The sequence below is a fragment of the Cylas formicarius genome, unplaced genomic scaffold (genome assembly GCF_029955315.1).
Source record: "Cylas formicarius isolate icCylForm1 unplaced genomic scaffold, icCylForm1.1 PGA_scaffold_10__41_contigs__length_53128322, whole genome shotgun sequence".
NCBI classification, from domain to species: Eukaryota; Metazoa; Arthropoda; class Insecta; order Coleoptera; family Brentidae; genus Cylas; species Cylas formicarius.
This window is the reverse complement of record NW_026844214.1, coordinates 40,187,824-40,196,521: the sequence shown is the minus strand read 5'-3', so window position 1 is coordinate 40,196,521 and position 8,698 is coordinate 40,187,824.

The window sequence follows — 8,698 nt, the reverse complement described above, 5'->3', positions numbered from 1 at the left end:
ACTTGTTAAGGGAAATATGTATATTCATATTTGGGGAAACGCAATTATGTAGATGGCGGCGCGATCGTCCCCCTTCGGGTGGCGAGTTTTATGCAAATCCTTCTAATTTTTGGTAGCGAAACAACTATCGAACTTAATCCCGATTTTTACAAGGCTGCAGCATATATATTTTGCTAAAAGAACGAAAAATTTTAATCCTGAAAATATTTACAAAATGGCGACATTATTTCTTTTTGATTTATTTTACGACGTCAAATCTGCTTTGGGATTCTTAAAGTTAAAGTTATTGATTTAAACCTAACCTGAAAAGTAGCACATGATCCCTTTGTTATAGCCCAACTATTTGCTAATCATTTTGATTTGAAATATCAATCATTAAATAACTATGTTAATGAGGTTAATGGCCACTATGTTTCTAAATCCTGTGGATATTTCTTATGTAGTTATGTATATATGTCAGAAAGGCAGGCAGGAGATTGTCTTCAGTGTCTAAGATTTTTGAAAAAACTATTAGTTTTAGCATAATGAATCATTTAATAAGGTGTAATTTATTAAACAAACATCAGATTGGGTTTATACCCCAGAAATCTATCGAGTTAGCAATTTTTGATGTCATCGCACATAATATAACTGGAAACATTAATCAGAATCTTAAAGCTGGTCTCTATTTTGATTTTTCTAATGCTTTTTAGAAGAGAGATCTTATGAAATTAAATAGAAAACAATCTTGTCAAATGTCCGGTTTCGCATGTTAGATCGGTGTATAATTAGCTATTTTTAATGTTTTATATAAGGCAGGAGGCACCACAAGGCTCCATTTTGGGACTTATCCTATTTGTGTTGTTTGGTGTGTCAGTTTCCAGATGACGCACGCACCTGTTGCTGTCTTTGGGACGTTCTGGTGTGGCAGGATATATGAAAAACAGGTGCTTGCAGACAAATTTAAAAAACGTCAATTCCTGGGACTCCAAATGGACCCAAACTTAAGCTCTTACCATGATATTTCATGTCTTTAATCAAGACTGAGCAGTTTGTGCGGACTTGCCGCTAGATTGAGGGAGATTGTTTCGCTCCAGACAAAGTTTTTAATCACGGTTAGGTCCAGTCCGTTATAAGATATGGAATACGCTTTTGAAGGTCTTCTGGAAAGGCAATCATATGTTTTTGAACTACAAAATCGAATATTGAAATGTATTTTGGAGTTTGGTCTGTCTATATCATCAAAGTAGTGTTTCCACAGTTTTGATTTTAGATGGAAAGTGTCGAGGGCTTTCTTCTTCCATAAAATACATAGTGATAATGAAGAATACATAGTGGAAGAAGATTTCGTAATATTTCAGCAGATCTTGTTGTTTTTCTTAATTACCCTATTATCATTTTTTTTTAATGGGCCCGACACGCGAATAAATAAGCGAGCCAATAGTCGGCGCTCGCCGTTTGCAACTGCACAAATTTTCAAGAGCCCGGAAAGATTCACGCCGCCCTTAATTTGATCGCAAATTGCTTTCCCCCTTGTACTTTGAAAATTTTAATTAACTCGATAAAAAACCTCTTTAATGCGCGAATTAATATGGTTGATGTTGCTCAGAGGGAAACAAAAGACCGCAATTCGTTACCGGCGGTCCACTTTACTTTTTAGTAATTAAAAAGTCCGGTGCGCGTAATTATTATTCGAGAGCAAGAGGCGCGGTTTATTCATTAAACGATATAAGTAAAATAAATTCGACCTAATGTCAAGATCAACTGCTAAATTTGCTGGCAGATGGCATTTTGTGGACTTTTATTAACAATAATAATAATAATAGTCAACGTTATTTCACATTGAGCAAGATCACGTCAAGTAGACCCCCCCATTTCCCACTTGATCATACAAATTTAATCTATATATATTTTTTATAAGTACTTATGACGGAAAATTGATCCCCAAACGATTTTTTAAAATTTTGATTTTAACAACATTTTTTTTATAACGAACCGTAAGAGATAAATTTATGAAATTTTCTATGTCTATACTTTAAGAATATATTAACGACTTGAAATTATTTACTTATTTTCGTATTGTTAACTAAATTTTAAATTAACATATATAAATTTAACTGATTTCTTGGTAAACAAAATCATGTTTTATTTTATCCATCACATGCTTTATCTCGAATTGCATTGAAGGTTTTATCAGTGATAATTCATTTATTAATTTATTTATTTACACTCCATTCTTATGTAATTTATTATAAAGTAAATGGACAAATAAAGCATGACAATTTTGTTATGATATCAGAAAAACTTAGTCACGATGTAAGTTCAGTTAGTTAAGTTCAGTAGAATTTTTGAAAATTTGGTGCCCATAAAATTAAAAAAACAAATATTTTTCCGATGGAGCAGCTTCACAATATAAAAATAAATATAATTTTGCCAATTTGTTTTGCGTTTTCGTAATAGTTAAGCCTAAAAAATTAATAGAGTTATCCTGTTCAATCTCGATAGTAAATTATATCATCATCCTACCGAGTTATATCAAAGACAAGTCAAGGAGGTAGTTACTAACTCTACATTATTATATTCTTTAGTTAAATTATATAAACATGATATGTCCATTAGACCAGTCGTGTTTTTTATGTAACAGCTCCAGCAGTTAAACTTTCAACAAAAATAGTAAATATTTTAAAGTTCCACACAGGTTTTAAAACGAAATTTGCAATAAGAAATTCTTTTGAATTAATCAACAAAATTAAAGATATCAAAATCCCTTCTAACGCAACACTATTGTCTTTTGATCTACAATACTTATTTCCCAGTATTCCACCTATGGATGTGATAGATTTCTCCCTAACTCGGAAACAGGTTAATCCAGGGGTCTCCAAACTTTTCAGCCTTAGGGCCATATTGATCACGCCAAGAAATTCTAAGCGCCAAAACAATATTATCATTAATTGACGCCGGTGATAAAAAGTTGAATCAGTCCGCTGATGATGTAAAAGAAAGTTAATTTTTTGTCAGATGCCTCTAGCGATGGGGAAGTCTGATATATTATCTGTATCGTATGGGTTACCGTTATAATGGGTATCAGTATTTTGTAATTGAATGCAGCAACAAGGCGACATGTTTGATTTGCAATGAAAGCATAGCTGTTATGAAAGAATATAACATTAAGCGTCATTATGAAGCAAAACATCTTAAAAATTATTCAAAATATACAGGAAATTTGTGGACAGAAAAATTCGAAGATATGAAGCGCGGATTGAAATCGCAGCAATCTTTATTCGCAAAACTCAAAACAGAACAAGAGAATGCAACACGTGCCAGCTTTTGTGTGGCTCTTGAAATTGCAAAGCGTGGAAAAGCATTTACCGATGGAGAAATGATCAAAGACTGCTTAATCGCAGTAGCCGAAGAAGTGTGCCCTGAAAAGGTAAATTTATTAAAAACTGTCAGTATGTCAGCAAACACTGTGGCCAGAAGGGTAGAAGACATCGCTGAAAATATATCTAATCAATTGTACGAAAAAAATGGATTTGTTGAGTGGTTTTCTTTGGCCTTGGATGAGTCAACGGATGTGTCAGATACTGCTCAGGTACTGATTTACATTCGAGGAGTAGATAAAAGCTATGAAGTGTATGAAGAACTTCTTGACATGTATAGTATTCATGGCACAACTACTGGTTCAGATATTTTTAAAGGAGTCTAAATGGCCATTAACCAAAAGAACCTGCGATGGAAAAACCTTAAATGTATTACGACCGACGGAGGCAAAAACATGAGTGGGAAAGATAAAGGAGTGGTTGCTCTTGTGTCAAAGGCTGTAGAAAATGACGGCGGTTCAAGACCAATCATCTTACATTGTATAATTCATCAGCAGTCTTTGTGCGGAAAATGTTTGGATATGTCAGAAGTTTTGAAACCAGTCATATCAACTGTAAATTTCATCAGATCTTTTGGGCTGAATCATCGGCAATTTGTACAATTAATTGAAGAGATTGGAGAAAATGACTTACCTTATCATACTGCCGTACGTTGGCTTAGTTGTGGGAAAGTCCTTCAGCGCTTTTTTGAACTCCGAGAAGTGATCGAAATTTTTTTGAATGAAAAGCATCGCCCTCTTACTGAATTGCAAAACAACGCATGGCTGTGGAAGTTAGCATTCTATGTCGATTTAACAAAACATGTGAACGAACTGAATTTGAGATTGCAAGGAGAAAACCAGCTTCTTCCTGATATCTACACTAACATCAAATCATTTCGAAACTACTAGAGAGTAAATGTTTTTCACATTTTAAGACATGTGAAATATTTAGCCCAAGCAGTGAGACCGAGTTTCCTATCAATTTTGCAATCGAAACTTTGACTGCTTTAAAAATAAATTTTGATACTCGTTTCTCGGACTTTGATGCCATTGCGAATCAAATTAAGATTTTTCAGAATCCTTTCGAAACTGACATTGAAACCCTAGCCCCGGAACTTCAAATGGAAATGATTGACTTAAAGTGCAGTGATATCATTAAGATCAAATATCAAAACTTATCCTTGTTGGAATTTTATAAGTGTCTTCCACTGACACAATTTGATAATTTGCATAAATTTGCTCGTGGAATGTTTTCTGTTTTTGGTACTACTTATCTGTGTGAGAAGTACACAAAAAATGTCTACAGATCTAAATTGACTGATGGGCATCTTAAATCTCTTAATAATTGGTACACGTAAAATTAGCCCACAACTACAAACTATTGTCAGTGGAAAATCACAATTACAGAAATCTCATTAGAATTTCATATGTCATTATGCTTGTTATAAGTTATTTTTTTATTTAAAATGTATAAAATCTTGGTTGAATTCATTTCAATAATTTGTTGGTTAGTATATAATAACCTACAACAATGTTATGAGTAGTTAGCCCATGACCATATCAATGTAGATGTCATATTAATTAATATTCAACGTAAAAATAGATTACTTCAGTAAACTAAATTTATTTGCTATAAACAACATCTAATCTCTAGTAGTTTGGAGACCGTTAATCCATTGGTGAAACAAGATTAATTTTGATTATTTTGAATTTAATGGACAGATTTACATCTCTAAAAAAGGTTTGATTATGGGGAACCCACTTATTTGTTAGCAGAGATTTTTATGAATAATTAGGAAAATATCATACTAGAACATCCTTTAAGTAAATGTTTTCTATTGTGTTATAAATACGTGCTTACTTTTGTTGGAACGGAGAGAGCATTACATAATCGTATAAAATTCACTATCGAGATTGAACAGGATTAATTTTTTAGACTTAACTATTACGAAAACGCAAAACATATTAGATTTTTCTATTTATCATAAACCTTCACAACCAGTTCAAATCACCCTTATACACACAAAAACAACGGCTACAATCCGTCCATTATAGATAAAATTATAAATGGGAAACAAATCCAGACAACAGTAAACTCTGTTTATCCGAAACCTAATACAGAGCACGAACAATTTAAAACAATTACATACATAGGAGAAACCAGCGAAAATGTTTCAAAACATTTGTCAAAATGTGGTTTGCGGTGTTGTCGAAACAATTGTCATGTAAAAATATATAATTTCGTGAAAATCTGAACTCTTGGTTTTTATTTATTTTGAAATATTTTTTCTTTATACTTATATATTTTGTTAGGTGTGAAAACGACAAACAAGGCAATTTTAGTTCCATAGTTGGTGTATAGAAGGCGCAAGCGCTGTTTAGCAGCGATAATTTGCTCAATTGTCGATCTAAAGAAGGCGACCATGAACTCTATCCTTGCTCACAAAGAGTCAACGCGTTCGAATTTTGGTGCACTGGACGGTCGTCATCTGACACGGATTTAATTTTGTCTCAGGCTATTATCTGACGCGGCAACGCAGAAAGCAATATGTAGATTAGACGTCTCCGATTTGGAGAACTCTCGGGAGTAGCCGATCTCCATTCTCCCAGGGTCCCTCATCTCTGTCAGAGATATAAATGGGCGTCAATATCCTTTTCGCATCGCCAAACAGTTGTGCGTTAATATTCCAAATTCCAATAACCGCCTGGCTGAGTCGAATCTTTGGAGGCGTTTATTCTGGAACTGCCACACGAAGCAAATAAATTTAAAAACTATTTTTCTCGATGATAGTTTTGGTTAGAGTATGCAGAAATAAGATGAAAAATAATGATACTAATTAACAAAAAAAAGTTCCAAAAATATTTCTACTATGCGCAAAAGACAAAGCAAAGAGATTAGAACATTAAACTGGAACCAGATACTCAAAATTTATTTATTTTATTTATTTATTTAACTGTTACATTCTAGTTTTCTTTCCTTGAGTTTTAAATGATATCATGTACCTGTACAAAATAATACAAAACAAGGTAAATTGACCATAGTTATTTGGTAAAATATTTTCAATTTACTTCATTTTAAATCTTTAATATTACTTTAATATACTGTAATATAATATATATAATATTTCCACTTTGGTTTCGAGCTTTAGTTTAATATACAAGGATAAGGATGACCAATAAATAAATATAATACATATTTCATTGTGTTGCAATGCATGGAAAGGTAGTTCAATTTTTGCGAACGAGCGTATGGATCCACTATGGATTCTAACATGCCTTTTATAAAAAATGCTTAACTTTATTTTTTTATTAGTTAGAATTTGTTGTATTTAGATTACTTAGAAATTGAATGATTTCTAGGCATCACTAGTGAATCCCAGATCTTATTCTTGTGGATTCTCATTTGCCTTCTCAACGCCATTAAAACCCCATTCATCTTAATCGCTGCGGCAGGGTTTTGACAACATTTTCGGGATATTTCTAGCAATAAAGATGTGAAAATTTCGGGATTGTGTGATATATAATAGGCACTGATATTAACAATAGAAACAAGTCAAAATTCAAATATGTCAACAAATGCACATGCTGGAGCTGTCAAGTTAAATGCACACTCAAATTGGCGTTTTGTTTTGGGGATGTAATATGTAATCCTTTGCAAATGCAAAGAGCCTAAGCAAAATATTCTACTTATAGGGTTTTTAATAGTACCATTGTCAATTGTTTTTTTAGTGTACATGGCTGTCTGGGATTTACGTAATTGTGATATTATTGATGAAGCACAATCTAACCTCTTCAAACGGTTTTTAATGTTGCCGAAATCTACTTCTTCTGCATTCTTGCGACTGGAGTGTGATATGAGTCATTTAAAAGCTCTGGAATAAAAATGTGGTGTGGCTTTCTGGTCAAGTTACCCAAAGTGAGTCCCGATAGACTCCCAAGGCAGTGTTTTGATAGTAGATGTATAGTGCCGATATAAGCAACAGAAACCGTACATAACCTCAATTTCCTAACCCCCCCGCAGCGGGGGCCCCCCGCGCGTGGCGTCCTAGTGTCCCCCCTGTCTACCAGAGTGCGCTCCGCCCCCCACCCAGCTTGTGTAGTGTCCTGTTTTGCCCCGGTTCCGCCCGTCGCTGCTAGATGTCGCGCGCTTGTGTAGCGTCCTGTTTTGCCCCGGTTCCGCCCGTCGCTGCTAGATGTCGCGCGCTCCGACCGTCGTAGGCCCCCCCGGTAGAGGGCGGTGACGGTGCGGCACGGCGACGGTGTGGCGCGGTGACGCGGGTGATCGGGTCGTCGGTAAACAAGTCGAGTGACTTATACAGAGTGTCTCAATAATCACGGTTTAATAAAAGAAAAACTATAGATACAATAGTAAATATTTATTAGCTCATATGTAGACAACGTAATGCTTCGTACAAGCGGTGTTTCTGGTCCATGAGATTTTCTACTTCATCGCGGTCGAGGATAATTTCGTCGCCATGATCCTGTTTCAGTATCAACTCACAGCTCTCTTCTTCGTTCGAATAGGTCACCTCGATACTGCTCCCGATGTAGACTGTTATGTCGTTCCAGAACATGATTTCTCCCACCTCGTCCTCCAGAAAGAACAAAAAATCCCAAAAATCCTGGACTTGAAAATCTATGTGCTTGTTCTTGAAGATGAAACGGACACCTGAATTCTTTATTTCGAAAATCGTGTTTTCATCGATAGTGACCACTTTGTTACACATTGCGACAAACAGACTGACTTCGGTATCAAATTCAAATGTACTTATATATCAACAACCCCCCACTATCGGTGTAATTAAGAGAGATATTTACATTTAGTCAATTTGAATAAGCATTTTGCCAAAAGAAGCAAACAAGCGCACGTAGTTACATATAGCGGGATTAAAATAGTTTTTCGATCTGCCGAGATGTTGTATTCGTTACCGCAATTGTCGTTAACGCCGCCGCTGGTGTTATTGGAATTCTTGATAGCGATCGTTTGCCATTCGCCGTGGTCTTCGTAGCTCCGGTTCGCGAAAACGAAACGTACCTTGTAATTTAAATACGGCTTATCTGCGGTAGTGTTATTCGACAATGACACGCTAAAAGTTTGTAGCTTGTCGATTCCGTTGACCTGAGCGAGTTGCATACGCGTCCACGTATCGGGCCAAATGCACCGATTTTTGAAACAAACGAACGCTTCAATCACATCCTTAGGTTTATGTATATAGAAAACGTTTTGTACCACAGCCGACAACAAAACAAAGTGAGCACTTAACAAAACCATGTTTCTAGCCCGAATGAATCTATGCTATATCTCGGTAACTGCTTTTATAACACTCAAACAATAATGACATTTATTCTGGGGAGGTG